The sequence below is a fragment of the Cucurbita pepo genome, chromosome LG01 (genome assembly GCF_002806865.2).
Source record: "Cucurbita pepo subsp. pepo cultivar mu-cu-16 chromosome LG01, ASM280686v2, whole genome shotgun sequence".
In the NCBI taxonomy this organism is placed as follows: Eukaryota; Viridiplantae; Streptophyta; class Magnoliopsida; order Cucurbitales; family Cucurbitaceae; genus Cucurbita; species Cucurbita pepo.
This window is the reverse complement of record NC_036638.1, coordinates 15,472,788-15,489,560: the sequence shown is the minus strand read 5'-3', so window position 1 is coordinate 15,489,560 and position 16,773 is coordinate 15,472,788. Positions and strand designations below refer to the sequence as shown.

The 16,773-nt window shown below is 39.7% G+C and overlaps 1 long non-coding RNA gene across 3 annotated transcripts; it reads left to right on the top strand.

The window, feature by feature from the left end:
- The first annotated feature begins 4,891 nt into the window (after positions 1-4,891).
- On the top strand, positions 4,892-8,400 carry LOC111790670. 3 transcript variants are annotated; one of them, XR_002814533.1, is made up of 5 exons: positions 4,915-5,062; positions 5,515-5,619; positions 6,130-6,145; positions 6,237-6,317; positions 6,494-6,903. It is a non-coding gene; the product is annotated as an uncharacterized LOC111790670 (long non-coding RNA). The 3 variants fall into 3 exon arrangements; XR_002814534.1 differs by lacking the exon at positions 6,494-6,903 and adding an exon at positions 7,386-8,400 and having other exon boundaries at positions 4,892-5,062; positions 5,515-6,145; XR_002814530.1 differs by having other exon boundaries at positions 4,894-5,062; positions 5,515-6,145.
- Positions 8,401-16,773: the final 8,373 nt, after the last annotated feature.

Sequence of the window (16,773 nt, the reverse complement as noted above, 5' to 3'; positions counted from 1 at the left end):
TTTTTTTTTTTTTTTTTTTTTTTTACAAGTCAAAATTAATAACTTAATGGCTTTCTATGTCTGCCCGCTTTGTACTTGACCATCTCTTTACTCTTTGAATTCCTACTTTTATCCCCAATTAGAATCCAACCGAAAATGTTAGAAAAAAAAAACTTCTCATCTTCTCGACTCTTCTTTGACATTACAAGTGTGTATCATCAGATTGTCCCGTCTCTCCTTATGGCTAAGAAGCTAGACCCAATAATCTTTACAAGTGTGTATCATCAGATTGTCCCGTCTCTCCTTATGGCTAAGAAGCTAGACCCAATAATCAGCCCTCAGATGCTTCTCTTTCTTTCATTGTAAATGTATATCATCTTCCTATGTTCTTAGTTGTGCATAAAAACTAACTACTTTCTTTTTTAAAATTTTCTTTTACTATGAAGATCCTTGTTAATGAAACAATGAGTGATTGAATGGTTGATGAGAAGATTGTATTATGTAGAGCAAAAAAGCTCTATATATATATACAGAGAATATAAAAGATATTAAAAAATCTACCTAAAAATCCGTTGAAAATCGGGTAAGTAAACAAATCAAAACTAAATCAACTCCAAACTATCAGGAGATTTAATCTAGTAATCTAAACAAGTACGCGATTTTTAACACTTCTCCTTGTTTAGATGCTATGAACTCCAAGTTTTTTCCTGAACACCCATCTTACTCCAATTATCTTTCTGTTTAGAGGCCGATCAACCAACTCCTAGGTTTTGTCTTTCTCGATCATCAAAAGCTATTCCTCTAACAGGTACATCATCAACCAAAGCATCTTGTCGTTCATCTTCAGACTTTTCTTGTCGTTCATCTTTTCGAGTTGCAGAAGATGAAGGAGTCTGAGTCGGTGAAAGAGTACTCTGACAGACTTCTCAGCATTGCCAACAGGGTGAGATTGTTTGGTTCTGTGTTAAATGATTCCAGGATCGTTGAAAATCTGCTGGTCATCTCCTTTAACACAAAACCAAGCAATCTCACCTTGTTGGCAATGCTGAGAAGTCTGTCAGAGTACTCTTTCACCGACTTAAACTCCTTCATCTTCTGCAACTCGAAAAGCCTAATCAAATTCAAGACTTTCATTCCACTAATCCTCTAATCTTCTTATCTTTCTTTTTGTTTTAGTTTAATGATAGAAATTTAGATTAGGATAATGTTAGACAGAAAATCTGGTAACAAACCAGTAAACAAATCAAAACTAAATCAAATCAAAACTAAATCAACTCCTAACTATAAGAAGATTTAATCAGATACTGACAGCAATATAAACAAATACGTGATCTTTAACACTCCTCCTTGTTTAGATGCTATGAACATCAAGCTTTTTCCTGAACACCCATCTTACTCCAATTATCTTTCTGTTCAGAGGTCGATCAACCAACTCCCAAGTTTTGTCTTTCTCGATCATCAAAAGCTCCTCCTTTGACAGGTACATCATCAACTAAAGCATCTTGTCGTTCATCTTCAGACTCTTCTAACATGCTACCAAAGATTAAATTGTTTGGTGCATTAGAAATTTGATTCACATTCGTCAGTTCTTCCCAATTCCATTGCTCATTTCTAGCAAAATGAACATCTTGGCTCACAATAACACGATTAGTGTGTGGTTGAAAAACTCTGTAAGCTCTAGATATAGTGCTATACCCAACAAAAATGTCAGCTTCTGCCTTTTTGTCAAGCTTATCACAACAAAGACACCCAAATACTCTAAGAAACTTTAAATAAGGTTTGTAACCATACCAAACTTCAAATGGTGTCAGGTCCTTCACAACTTTTGTTGAAATTCGATTTTGCAAGCACACAATAGTGTTTTCTGTTTTTTCCCAAAAAGGTTTTGGAAGATCCTTCTCATGAAGCATACATCTCGTCATCTTCATTATGAATCTATTCCTCCTTTCACTTCAAGACTTTCATTCCACTAATCCTCTAATCTTCTTATCTTTCTTTTTGTTTTAGTTTAATGATAGAAATTTAGATTAGGATAATGTTAGACAGAAAATCTGGTAACAAACCAGTAAACAAATCAAAACTAAATCAAATCAAAACTAAATCAACTCCTAACTATAAGAAGATTTAATCAGATACTGACAGCAATATAAACAAATACGTGATCTTTAACACTCCTCCTTGTTTAGATGCTATGAACATCAAGCTTTTTCCTGAACACCCATCTTACTCCAATTATCTTTCTGTTCAGAGGTCGATCAACCAACTCCCAAGTTTTGTCTTTCTCGATCATCAAAAGCTCCTCCTTTGACAGGTACATCATCAACTAAAGCATCTTGTCGTTCATCTTCAGACTCTTCTAACATGCTACCAAAGATTAAATTGTTTGGTGCATTAGAAATTTGATTCACATTCGTCAGTTCTTCCCAATTCCATTGCTCATTTCTAGCAAAATGAACATCTTGGCTCACAATAACACGATTAGTGTGTGGTTGAAAAACTCTGTAAGCTCTAGATATAGTGCTATACCCAACAAAAATGTCAGCTTCTGCCTTTTTGTCAAGCTTATCACAACAAAGACACCCAAATACTCTAAGAAACTTTAAATAAGGTTTGTAACCATACCAAACTTCAAATGGTGTCAGGTCCTTCACAACTTTTGTTGAAATTCGATTTTGCAAGCACACAATAGTGTTTTCTGTTTTTTCCCAAAAAGGTTTTGGAAGATCCTTCTCATGAAGCATACATCTCGTCATCTTCATTATGAATCTATTCCTCCTTTCACTGACGTCATTCTGTTGAGAAGTGTATGGTGTTGTCAATTGATGTTCAATTTCAGCCTCTTCACAAAACCTGTTAAAAGTTTCTAAAGTGTACTCCTTGTCATTATCTGACCTTATAGTCTGAATCAAACATGCACTTTCATTCTCAACTCTAGCTTTGAATTTCCAAAATACACCCGCAACTTCTGACTTTTGCTTCAGCAAGAAGATCCAACACATTCTTGTTAGATTATCAATAAAAATAATATAATAAAGATTACCATTTAATGATGGTGTTCACTGAGGACCACAAAGATCAGTATGAACCAACTGCAGCTTTTTCGAGGCTCTACATGCCTGTTTAGGAAAGGGTTGCCTATGTTGCTTCCCAAAATTACAAGCACGGCAAATAGGCATGTCATCATCAATGTCAACGAGTCCTTCTACCAGCTTCTTTGACTGCATCTCAAGCAAATCTCGATGATGAAAATACCCAAGTCTTTTGTGCCAAATCTCAGTGGCACTAGCTCTAGATATAAAGGCCGTCGAATTTAGAGCAAAGTTTTTTCCTTTCATTTTGACATCGAACAAGCCTTTTCCACTAGCATCTCTGATCAATCACTGCTTATTCTCGAACAACACTTTATAGTCTTTATCAAGTAACTGACCAACACTTAGATTTTGATCAATTTTAGGTACAAATATAGCTACTGTGCCTTTAACTTTGACTTCCAAGTGTTCACCATTGTCAATCCTCACTCTCTGATGAATCTCCATTCATCGATTGGTTTTTGAAAATTTTCTTTTTTTTATACCTGCTGTTGTTTTGATGCTTAACAGGTAAGACACCTTCAATCACCCCTTCTTGCCTCATAGATCTCACTTGCTCTTGTGCTTGTAAAGCGTTCAAGAGCTCTGTATGAGAAATCTTTTACAGGTCTTTGGTGTTCTCCAGAGTAGTAATGGTGGCTTCAAACTTCTCTGGAACAAGGACCAGCAGCTTTTCAACAATCCTAGAATCATTTAACACAGAACCAAGCAATCTCACCTTGTTGGCAATGCCGAGAAGTTTGTCAGAGTACTCTTTCACCGACTCAGACTCCTTCATCTTCTGCAACTCGAAATCCCTAATCAAATTCAGGACTTTCATTCTACGAATCCTCTCATCTCATTCATATTCAACCTTGAGATCATCCCAGATATCCTTTGCTGTTTTGAGGGACATTATTCGCATGAAGATCATTTGAGATACGACTGCAAATAGGCAAGCTTTTGCCTTTGATTTTCTTGTCTTCTTTTCCTTCTGTGCTTTGATTTGTGCTACAGAGTGGATTTGCTGGAAGTGGAGGGACCTCGTAATTCTCTTCTATTGCTTTCCAAAGATCCACAGCCTCCAGATAAGTCTCCATACGAACTGCCCACATTTGATAATTGTCTCCATCGAAGACTGGTGGTGCAACAGTTGAAAAACTTGATTCTCCTCCCATTTTGATCTCACAGGTCCCTTAAGAAGACAGGTCTGATGCCAATTGTTAGTGGAAGAATGAGTGATTGAATGATTGATGAGAAGATTGTATTATGAAGAGCTTGAAGATTGTATTATGAAGAGCAAGAAAGCTCTATATATATAATATAAAAAAAAATTAAAAAATCTACTTAAAAATTTGCATAAAATTGGGTAACAAACCCGTAAACAATCAAAACTAAATAACTCCTAACTCTAAGGAGATTTAATCCGATACTATAGTAATCTAAACAAATACATGATCTTTAAGAGTCCTAATGCCAACTGCAAGATAACATCAAAAGCGTCGTTGAATAGGTCACAACACAAATATATATATATATTAAGTATACATGAAATATATTACAGAGTAATAGTAAGAAAAAAACCTAATATTTAAAAACAAAAAACTAAATTATTATTAAATCGGACTTAGAAAAGGTGCCCTAAGCCCTAAAAATATTATGAATAGACTTTTTTTTCCCCTCTTTTTTGGAGACAAGAGAAAGTGACATGAATAACCAAATTAGGCTTTAGAGCCATCCAGCTGTGTATGACATGATAACCAAGCAAAGTGTACCATGAAGATGATACAAAAGTTAAGAAATGTTTCAAACATTTTCAACATTTTACCAAATCCAAATCCAATCTGGATCTTCATGTCCCTCCTTCCAACCTTATTTAAACTTCCCCATCCCGCTCCCCTCTTACTCCTCACCTCTCTCTCTCTCTTTTCCTCAGATGACTTGGTTTCAAGTTTCTCTTTGCCCCTTGGGTTAATTTAAGGCCTTTCTTGTGGTTTTAATTGATGGATTTGTTGGTAGGTTTCAATATTTTGAATTAGATTGTACAAAGGAATGAAGTTTATTAGCTTATATGGAGTAAATTAAGATGTGGGTTTTATAAGTATTGTGTTTATGTGCCGAAAAAGAAGGAGCTCTCTTCAGTTCATTCCGAGACAGTAGAAGCTCAAAAGGTTGCTGCTTATTCGTTAGTTCAATAGCTCATCATCCTCAAAATTTCTACCGTTGAGATGCCAAAGCTGTGAGATGAGCTCCTGATCTAACGATGGAGGAGCGGTCTTTGATCATCACTGTCATGTATTGGACTGAAGGGAGCTCCTCTTAATTTACTTTTCACATGCATACAATTAACTCAACCTTTGTCGGTACGTAATAGTAAAAAACTTGTTTTTTTTTTTAACTATTTACAATGACCCTTGATTTGTATAATATGATAGGGATATATCTCTAAATTTGTGTGGTTTGATAGGGATTTGAAGAGAGAAGAAGCAGCTAAGGAGTGTAGCTTTCTCAGGGTCCAAAGCTTTGGGAGATGTGTTGCAATCTTGTGAATCTTCCTTTAACACTATTCTCTGTGTGTCTTACTATCATTATTTTTTTTTCTTTTTAATTCAAATATTGTTGAAATGAAATAATACTTTAAATTTTATTTCTTTCGCTATAAACATTAATATACTTTATGCATTAAAATTTTAAATTTAGATGTGAAAACCAACTTAAAGTTTAATTGGTTAAAATGTTACGATCAAATTCAATTTTTTATCTAGAACTAAAAACATTATTTGTAATATTTGTCTATTAATTGATCCTTGAATAAATTGACAATAGTTGGATTCCCAAAAAAAGTGTCCTAATCATTGTTGTTTTTTTCATAATTGTTAAAGGTATTATTGTCTCACCGAAATTTTGAAATAATTTTCAAAAAAATCATTAAGAATTAAATTAATGATAAATTATATTTATAAAAAAAGGACAAGAAGTTATTTATTGAAGGGTTGGTGGGTGAATTTCAAGTTTTTTCAATTTCATGCCTTGAAATCTGATTCTGCTCTTTTGATATGTTCAATTCAATTCTATCTGGGAGAGAGGAAGAACAGAAGGTAAGCATTTTAGGTTGTTGATTTCGATTTTACTTCAAATTTGAGAGTTTTTCTTAGAATTAAGATCTAAATTTTTAGTATGTTGTTACAGGAGAATTTCGCACAAATTTTGTGATGGATATTGAAGTTGATTCGGATCCATAGGTAGAGTTTTAGTGAATTGCAAGAAACGGTAAGAAGATTACTTTTAGCTGACTTTCGACTCGTTTATTTCTTGTTTGTGGTCAACTAAAAAAATCCAAGAAAAATATCGTAGTAAAGGTGGATTAGAGTTCTACAATTTTCATGAAAAATCTTTTTGATTTGAATTATGCACGGAATGATACAAAAATTTAAATATAATGGAAGGAAATCCGATGGAAACGTTTGAATGCAAGTGAAGGAGATGAACCAGACGACGACACATGTCACGAAGAGAGGAGTAGAGCCCCTCGGCCTCCACCAAAGACACGCGTTAAATTGTGAGATGCACAATGCGTCACAATGTTAGCAGCAAACCAAATGAACCGATCTGACTTGCTCACTCGACTTGAGAGCTAAGGGGCGACTTGGTTTAGCGCTTGCATGCCAAACCACTTGTCTGACCTGACCCGCTCGAGAATTGCATGTCCATATGTCACTACCTGAAAAATTGCGTGAAATTCTATGTATTTCGAAAGCCGTTGACACTTTGCATAAATTTTGTTTAAATAGTTTAAACTCAACGCTCATTTCAATGATACCAAAACTCAATTAATTTCTAGAAACAAAAGTAACCCAAAAATAATAAGTTTTCTTGGAATCTATTAATTTACTTATTACTTGCTATTTGAGATAGTTATGCATTTATCTTTTGTAAATTTTACACCATTTTACTACATACGACGAGCGATCAACACATCATCCATGTAAATAACCACACGGATTTTAGGAAGTAATGCTTGTAAGGATCGCTTTAAATTGTATGCATGCTAGTAAAACCAAACCTTAGGTGGTTAGATTCGGTATGACCTAAGCTTAGGATGATTGGATAAATATGAGAATAGTCACCCTTAGTATTGGCATTACTAAATTACTCACCACATAATGTAATGGGTTGTTTACTACTGCCTCATAATCGTACTAATATAGTGAATGAGAATTTGAGTAGCTATGCTTTGGGTGCTTGATGGATGTTATCGTTCCGTTGAGCATTGTTTACTGAACGCATGATTAACTGTACATCAAATCTAGGTGATTGAATGTGTGATTCTTCTTGCAGAGAACTAGTAGCAATTTTTTGAGGCTAGGGCGAGAGCGTGAGTTTGGCTAGATCGCGACTTAGGATGGAATGCCTCCAGTAGTCTGAGCACAATAGAATCGTGAGAGACGATTAGAAGGTGAGGCCCCTGGTACCTCTAACAATCTTGACTCAAGGAGTTAAAATTAAGAAGCTTGGAGACATGAATCCATGTCAAGACTGCCAAACCACCCATACAGACCACCATGAAAACCTTGAAAAAACAAAGGTAGCATCCTAGGCCAATAACAGCCAGTTCGGTGTCTGCAAAGCTCCCACTTCCTTTTCTACTTCGATATGGTGTTGTTGAGCTAGACGTGAGGCCAGTTAAGGACGTGTGACTTGATAGTTTGTTGGATTATCCTGCACAGTGGATTTGTCTTATGAGAGGGTGTTGATCATGTGGGTTGTTAGTGATTATCCTACACAGTGGATCTATCTTGTGGGAAAGCGTCGATCATGCAGGTAGTAGGTGATTACCTTGCACGGTGGATCCATCTTGTGGGAAATGATTGATCATGCAGGTAATCGGTGGAGTTGGCACGTACAGGGGGTAGCTCAACCAACCTTGGGCAGCTACATGGCATGTGGGATGGGTTCGCCAGCTACCTCCCATTGATACGAGCAAACTAGCACTCTTCATCTTGTCCCCACCTATTATAAAAAGTTCTTAGAGGTGACGCCTCAACGCTGGACACTGGTTACCGCCGCAGCTATCCAAGAATGTGCAAAACAAGAGCAACACACCTATAAAGTTTGTGGGTCTTCTGCTAGGTCAAGGATGCGATGAGAGCCTACAAATAGGTATTTTACTCGGTATACTTATATACTCACCCTCTTTCCCATTTTTTTTTTTTTTTAAGTGCCAATCTAGGTGGAAGAGTGTTCGAAAGCTATCCGGTCATAAAGTGGGTCATTCCAGAGCATCAATCCATCTTTATATTTTTTAGTTTTTTGTACATTGTTTTGTAAGTGTACACTAAACCAATTTTCTCGGTTTATAATAAATTTGAACAACCTAATTGAAATTTACTTTTTTATTTTAATGGGGTGTAGTTTATTATTGATTTTAATTTTACCACATCTCTTATTTTAATTTCACAAATACTCTATAATTTTAAATGATGTTTTATGTTTTAAATGAAATGTACAATTGACTAAAGTTGTAAAACTTAAATTTCAAGACTCTTGATATTCTCTAGAGTTGCAACAATTCTTTTAATCATTAATGAAAATAGAGAAAACATTCTGTATTCTAACATCTTAAATCATACTTTATGATTACGATTAAAATTACAACATATTAATGATGTGCGACAACTCACCTATTCTATCTATGAATCAAGTTTTAACCTTGTGTATAAATTTAGATAGTCATTTGGATTGGATTTGGTTTCTAATTTATTTATGCAACACAAATACAAACAATAATGTCTAAATTTCTAATCCTATTTTGAGTCACTACTACATGTGTGGCTTAATCTTTTCTTGCAAAAAAATTTTGAACCACTAAATTCCTGATTTATAGGAGAAACATAATAATCCACGTGCTTGTTTTAAATTGTGGGATCTCAAGAAAAAACTAATATTAAAATGCATCATTTTAATTTATCGTATTAGATTGTGTACGCACATGTTTAATTGCTTACCATCAAAAAATTACACTATCGACATAATCAACACTTGGCCTCAACAAACAAATGTAATGCAACATCAAAATACAAACTTCCTACATAACTTATGGATCTAGGGAGCTTTACGATTTCGTTTCTATTAGAGGAATTGATACAGGGAGAGGTTGTATGACTTAGGGTAAGCATTCACCGGAATCCTTTATCTATTTTCGAGGAAGCTCTGTGAGATTATAAACTTGACTTAGTAGAATAAGTCACTCCCATATTGAGTAACTTTTGGAGAATTATTAATAGACTGAGTAGAATTGTAACTTTAGACTTAATAGAATTGTGACCAAGTTTTGTGATGGTGTACTAAGTTTTATGTTTTAATTAGGAAAATTGTTAAGGTTTCCTTTGTTCCTAAAATCTCTTGCCCCTTAAATTTTTCTTTTGCCTCTTGTACTTGTTTTGACATCCGATCATGGGTCAAGTTCAATATTTGGTATCAGAGCTTCTAGGATGCCGAAAAAAATGTCGTCACCATACAAAGTCACTGGAGGAGAAGTGACAACGATAAAGAGCAGAAAGGAGGGGAATGTAACGCTCCAGTACCCATAACTCACGAAGAGTAACTACGCAGCATAGTTGATCAAGATGCGTGTCAACTTACAGGCACAACGAGTGTGGGACGCCATAGAGCATGGTGTGACATTGAGAAACGTAAGGATAGGATGACTCTTGCCGCCATCTACCAAGTAGTCCCAGAGGACGTTCTTCTCATGTTGGAAAAGAATGACTCGACAAAGGTAGTGTGGGAGACACTACAACAATGCATGTGGGTGTGAAACATATCAAGGAAGCAAAGGTGCAGACCTTGAAGAGTTAGTTCAAGGCTATCCGCATGAAGGACGACAAGTTAATAGATGACTTTGCCATGAAGTTGATGACGATCGTCAGCGACATCCGTTCATTAGGCGACATGGTGGAGGAGATCTCTGTTGTCAAGAAATTCCTTCGAGCAGTTCCCCCAAGATTCATGCAAATTGTTACCTCTATTGAGTAGTTCGGCGACCTTAAGAACATGTCAATTGAGGAGGTCGTTGGTCGTCTTAAGGTCCATGAGGACAAACTTCGTGGCTATGAAGACAAAGAGGAGGAAAAACACCTCTTACTCACACATGAGGAGTGGCTTGCACGGACGAAAAAGAATGACGTGGTTGACTCTTTCTTTTCAAGTACGAGGGGACTCGGAAGCCATAACAAGGAAAACAGAGGTCATGGACGTGGTGGCAGAGGAGGTCATGACAATACCTCACAAACCCATGACAATCCCAGCTCCTGGAAGGACAAGAGTATGATAAGTGTTAATCTTGGGGGAAAATATGGGGACTATGCAGTAGAGTGCCCCAAGAAGAAGCGAGATGAGGAGGAAAACCTCACACTCATACAAGATCAAGAGCCCGTACTGATACTGGCCGAGAAGATGCCCAATCTGTTTATGCTCAACGAAGAAAAGGTTCTGGCAAACCTTCTCACAAAAGGAGAAGATCGTGTGGAGACCAACATGTGGTACTTTGGCAATGAAGCAAGCAACCACATGATTGGAGATCGAACAAAGTTCAAGGAGCTTGATAAGAAGCTCATAGGAAATGTGAAGTTTGGCGATGGATCGAGATCAATTTTATCTATCCAAGGCAAATGATCCATCTTGTTCCAATGCAAGACTAGCAACCAATGTTTACTGACCAAGGTATACTATATCCCAAACTTGAAGAGTAACATTATCAGTCTTGGTCTGATGATGGAAGAAGGAAGCAGAGTGGAGTTAGTTGGCTCGTTTCTCGAGATGTTTGACACAAATGGAACCTAACCTTGTTGTTGAAGGTAAAACAGTTTCTTAACTGCTTGTACAAGATACTATTGGAGACCAGCAAGCCCACCTCCCTATTGACGGTACTTGCAGACCCAACTTGGCTTGGCATGCAAGACTTGGGCACATGAACTTGTAGACGCTCAAAATGATGGTCGATAAGAAGATGGCTACGGAGCTACCCAAAATCATACACTTGAACCAGCTATGTGAAAGTTTCCTAGTCTCCAAACAAACAAGACTTCCATTCCCAACTCAAACCAGTGTTCGTGCTGAGCGACCACTACAACTGGTTCATGCATATTTATGTGGCCCGATCACCACATCATCGATTGCTGGAAACAAGTATTTTATCTTACTTGTTGACGATTATAGTCATTGGATGTGGNTATTTTTCAATAATCGGCCAAGTAAATCCTTTATTTTCGGTGAGAGGAAATCGTCGACAAGAGGTTGTTGGAAGANGTGTGTTCCAGAAGTTCAAAAGACTCACTGAAAATGAGTCTAATCACTATCGACTGAGGTGGCGAGTTATTATCCCAGAACTAAAGTTTTGCGAAAAGGAAGGTATCAAGCGTCAACTCACCGCACCGTACACTCCAATACAAAATGGTGTGGTCGAAAGAAGAAACCGCACCATAATGAACACTACAAAAAACTTAGTCATGAGCATACAAGTCTCGACTATTTTCTGGGGCGAGGCAATACAACATGCAGCTTATCTTCTAATCCGTTTACCGACAAAGGTGCTGGACACTCACACCCCCTATGAAGCTTGGTTCGGCAAGAGATCTCACTTTGAGTACCTAAGAGTCTTCGTTTGTACGATACATGTTAAGACGACAAAGCCATATATCAAAAAGTTGATGAGAGAAGCCAAAAGATGGTGTATTTTGGCGAAGAGGATGGGACCAAGGCACATAGGCTGTATGATCCGCAACATAAGAAATTCATGTAAGTAGGGATGTTGTATTCGAAGAAGAGAAAAAGTGGGATTGGTGTAGTGTTGGCGATAACAAGCAAATTGTTACAGAGTTCACTACTCTCGAAGAAGAGAAAGACATAACAAATCTAGAAAGTGCCCCTACAACAACACCAACAAATCCACACATGTCATCACCAATGACACCGAAAGGCATGATGAACTCTCCAGAACAAGAGAGCTCAGGCGAGAACACAGGAGGATCCACAACAAAGGATGGACCAAAGAAGTTTCGTTCTCTTGCTGAAATTTATGTGGATACACTTGAAGAAGGATTGAATCCTGATGAGTTAGTGTTGCTCGCGGCAAAGGAGCCGACCACCTACCGTGAGATAGAAAATGAGACAATGTGGCAAGAGGCCATGCAAAAAGAGCTTGAAGCCATTGAGAAGAACAAGACATGGACATTAACTAACTTGTCATCCGGACACGAGCCCATCGGTTTGAAGTTGGTGTTTAAGTTGAAGAAGAATAGTGAAGGAAATGTCATCAAACATAAAACATGATGTTGTTTTTCTATAATCGGCCAGGGAAATTCTTTATTTTCGGTGAGAGGAAATCATCGACAAGAGGTTGTTGGAAGAAAAATAAAATGCTTAAAATAATAAAGAGAGAGAATGACTGAAATTTTGACTGCTCTTCAAATCAGGTTCTTAAATCTTTTCCACAGATTTCCTATTCCTATCCTAAAAATGGCTGGAGAGTGGCCAACTAAATCTGTGCGCCACTCCCTACAAGATTGCCGTCTAAAACTTTGTTAATCCATTCAACGTGTTTGTCAAATCACTCCCTACAAGATTGCAGTCTAAAACCTTGTTAATTCATTCGACGTGTTTGTCAAATGGTCAAATGGAGAACTAATGAAATCGTGTGAATCTAAATAAGGAAAACTCAGGTTTTATCTAACAATTAACAATCTCCTCCTAAAACCTGTGGTATATCTACCTTATTTCGTTTGAACTCCGTTTTGAGCCCTATGGCTCGGTGTCCCTGGCGGCATGTCCTCCAGACTCCACGTCTTGTTCGGCCACCTCTTCTTCGAGTTGGCGCGCCGCCAGTCCAGGTGGTTCACCTCTTCCTAATAGGTCTTCCATCTTCCGGTACCTAGCCGAGAGGTTGACTAGTTGCTCTATCTCCAACTTTAGGATGTAAAGGCGGTTTGCCATGCACCGAACTTGCGTGAGCAACCGTTGTCGATCATCGCAGATCCTAAGTAGCCCGCGCTTGATGGAAATGTGGCAGCCGGCCTTATCGAGTTGACCCAGGCTCACAATATTAGCCTTGAGTCTCGGGATCAAGTAGACGACGGTCAGCTTGTGATGATTGCCTCTCTTGCCGACGAACAGGATGGTGTCGTGCCCTTCGATCTCGACGACGGAGCCGTCGCCAAATTTCACCATCCCGCGAATCCCCGAGTCAAGCTCGGAGAACGCAGACTTGGCCCTAGTCATATGATTTGTTGTCCCCGTGTCGAGGATCCATCGCCGGTGCTTTTGCTGCTCACCTCTTTCACTGATTTGAGCGAACACTCGCTCCTCCTTCAATTGAATTGGCTCCCCAGCCGGTGCCTTTGTTATGCACAATTGGAACTCTTCCTCGGGTTCGACACTCACCGGAGCAGTTATGCCGTCGTCGATTACCTCTGTGGATTTGGGGAGCTCTTCCTCGAGATTAGAGATGTCAAGTATGACTGATGCAGTCACCATGAAAAGGGCGGCTCCTCCTTCTTTTGATCCGCCTCTTTCCCGCGCATGCGCCGGCGAGATTTCCATAGCTTCTTACCGCCTTTGCGGCTGGAGGGCCCATTGCTCTCGCCGGTGTCGTCACGGAGCTTTAGGCGTGCAAGCCATTCATCCTCAGTGAGGAGTAGACGACCCCCTCCTTGTCGACAGCTGAAATGGTATTTTTCTTTCGCTGCTCGACGTTACGCAGTCTTCCGGTCACCTCTTCCACCGTTAGGTCGTTCACGTCAAGCAATGTCTCGATTGAAATCGTGACTTGCTCGAGGTGATCGGGGACGACCTGCAGCATCTCGATGTTGGATTCCCGCACTCAGTGTACACCGACTCGACGGGATTTGATTCCCTCCCAGGCCGATTGCGCGATGCGCTTGGTGGAGAGAGATGCCAGCATCTCTGAGGGCACAGATCGTAATATGGCGGCGAACGCCAGCCGATCCTCCCGGTACTCAATCGTTTCTCCTTCCTCTGGCTCGACAGCGTGTCATAACCCTTGCGCCTGTAGGTTGACACGCATCAACAAGGTCCACTCGTTATAGTTGGACCTTGTCAATATTGGATACTGAACGAAGGCGGTCGTTGTCTCCCTGATCACTCGCTCAACGACAACTCGACGCCCGTCATCACGGCGTCGGCCTCTTCGTGGTGGTGATGAAGATGCCGGCACTTGGCGGCGGCGTGGAGTGAGCGAGCCTGCTTGGGATGGACCCCACGATGTGCTTATTTTCGCACCTAAGACCTGTGTGTTGTTAGGTCGACACTCTAACCACTTGAGCTATTCAATTTGATTGTTGATAGGTTGGCTCCTCCGCAATGATATACACCGATGGCTTCAACTTGGCTCTGATACCACTTGTTATTTTTCAATAATCGGCCAAGTAAATCCTTTATTTTCGGTGAGAGGAAATCGTCGACAAGAGGTTGTTGGAAGAAAAATAAAATGCGTAAAATAACAAAGAGAGAAAATGACTGAAATCAGGTTCTTAAATCTTCTCAATAGATTTCCTATTTAAATATAACCTATCCTAAAAATGCTGGAGAGTGGCCAACTAAATCTGTGCGCCACTCCCTACAAAATTGACGTCTAAAACATTGTTAATCCATTCGACGTGTTTGTCAAATGGTCAAACGGAGAACTAATGAAATTGTGTGAATCTAAATAAGGAAAACTTTGTTAATCCATTCGACGTGTTTGTCAAATGGTCAAATAGAGAACTAATGAAATCGTGTGAATCTAAATAAGGAAAACTCAGGTTTTATCTAACACATGACTCGTGGCGAAGGTATACGTGCAATGACAAGGAGTTGATTTTGAGGAGGTTTTGACATCTGTGGCTAGACTGGACACTGTAAGGTTGATTCTTGCCCTCGCATCTCAACACGGGTGGGAGATCTATCACTTTCAACATTCCTAAATGGTGAACTCCAAGAAGAAGTGTATGTTGCTCAACCTGAAGGGTTGGTCATCATAGTCGAAGAACACAAAGTGTACAAGTTGTCCAAGGCCCTCTATGGTCTATAGCAAGCACCGAGGGAATGNAAGAAGGATTGAATCCTGATGAGTTAGTGTTGCTCGCGGCAAAGGAGCCGACCACCTACCGTGAGATAGAAAATGAGACAATGTGGCAAGAGGCCATGCAAAAAGAGCTTGAAGCCATTGAGAAGAACAAGACATGGACATTAACTAACTTGTCATCCGGACACGAGCCCATCGGTTTGAAGTTGGTGTTTAAGTTGAAGAAGAATAGTGAAGGAAATGTCATCAAACATAAAACATGATGTTGTTTTTCTATAATCGGCCAGGGAAATTCTTTATTTTCGGTGAGAGGAAATCATCGACAAGAGGTTGTTGGAAGAAAAATAAAATGCTTAAAATAATAAAGAGAGAGAATGACTGAAATTTTGACTGCTCTTCAAATCAGGTTCTTAAATCTTTTCCACAGATTTCCTATTCCTATCCTAAAAATGGCTGGAGAGTGGCCAACTAAATCTGTGCGCCACTCCCTACAAGATTGCCGTCTAAAACTTTGTTAATCCATTCAACGTGTTTGTCAAATCACTCCCTACAAGATTGCAGTCTAAAACCTTGTTAATTCATTCGACGTGTTTGTCAAATGGTCAAATGGAGAACTAATGAAATCGTGTGAATCTAAATAAGGAAAACTCAGGTTTTATCTAACAATTAACAATCTCCTCCTAAAACCTGTGGTATATCTACCTTATTTCGTTTGAACTCCGTTTTGAGCCCTATGGCTCGGTGTCCCTGGCGGCATGTCCTCCAGACTCCACGTCTTGTTCGGCCACCTCTTCTTCGAGTTGGCGCGCCGCCAGTCCAGGTGGTTCACCTCTTCCTAATAGGTCTTCCATCTTCCGGTACCTAGCCGAGAGGTTGACTAGTTGCTCTATCTCCAACTTTAGGATGTAAAGGCGGTTTGCCATGCACCGAACTTGCGTGAGCAACCGTTGTCGATCATCGCAGATCCTAAGTAGCCCGCGCTTGATGGAAATGTGGCAGCCGGCCTTATCGAGTTGACCCAGGCTCACAATATTAGCCTTGAGTCTCGGGATCAAGTAGACGACGGTCAGCTTGTGATGATTGCCTCTCTTGCCGACGAACAGGATGGTGTCGTGCCCTTCGATCTCGACGACGGAGCCGTCGCCAAATTTCACCATCCCGCGAATCCCCGAGTCAAGCTCGGAGAACGCAGACTTGGCCCTAGTCATATGATTTGTTGTCCCCGTGTCGAGGATCCATCGCCGGTGCTTTTGCTGCTCACCTCTTTCACTGATTTGAGCGAACACTCGCTCCTCCTTCAATTGAATTGGCTCCCCAGCCGGTGCCTTTGTTATGCACAATTGGAACTCTTCCTCGGGTTCGACACTCACCGGAGCAGTTATGCCGTCGTCGATTACCTCTGTGGATTTGGGGAGCTCTTCCTCGAGATTAGAGATGTCAAGTATGACTGATGCAGTCACCATGAAAAGGGCGGCTCCTCCTTCTTTTGATCCGCCTCTTTCCCGCGCATGCGCCGGCGAGATTTCCATAGCTTCTTACCGCCTTTGCGGCTGGAGGGCCCATTGCTCTCGCCGGTGTCGTCACGGAGCTTTAGGCGTGCAAGCCATTCATCCTCAGTGAGGAGTAGACGACCCCCTCCTTGTCGAC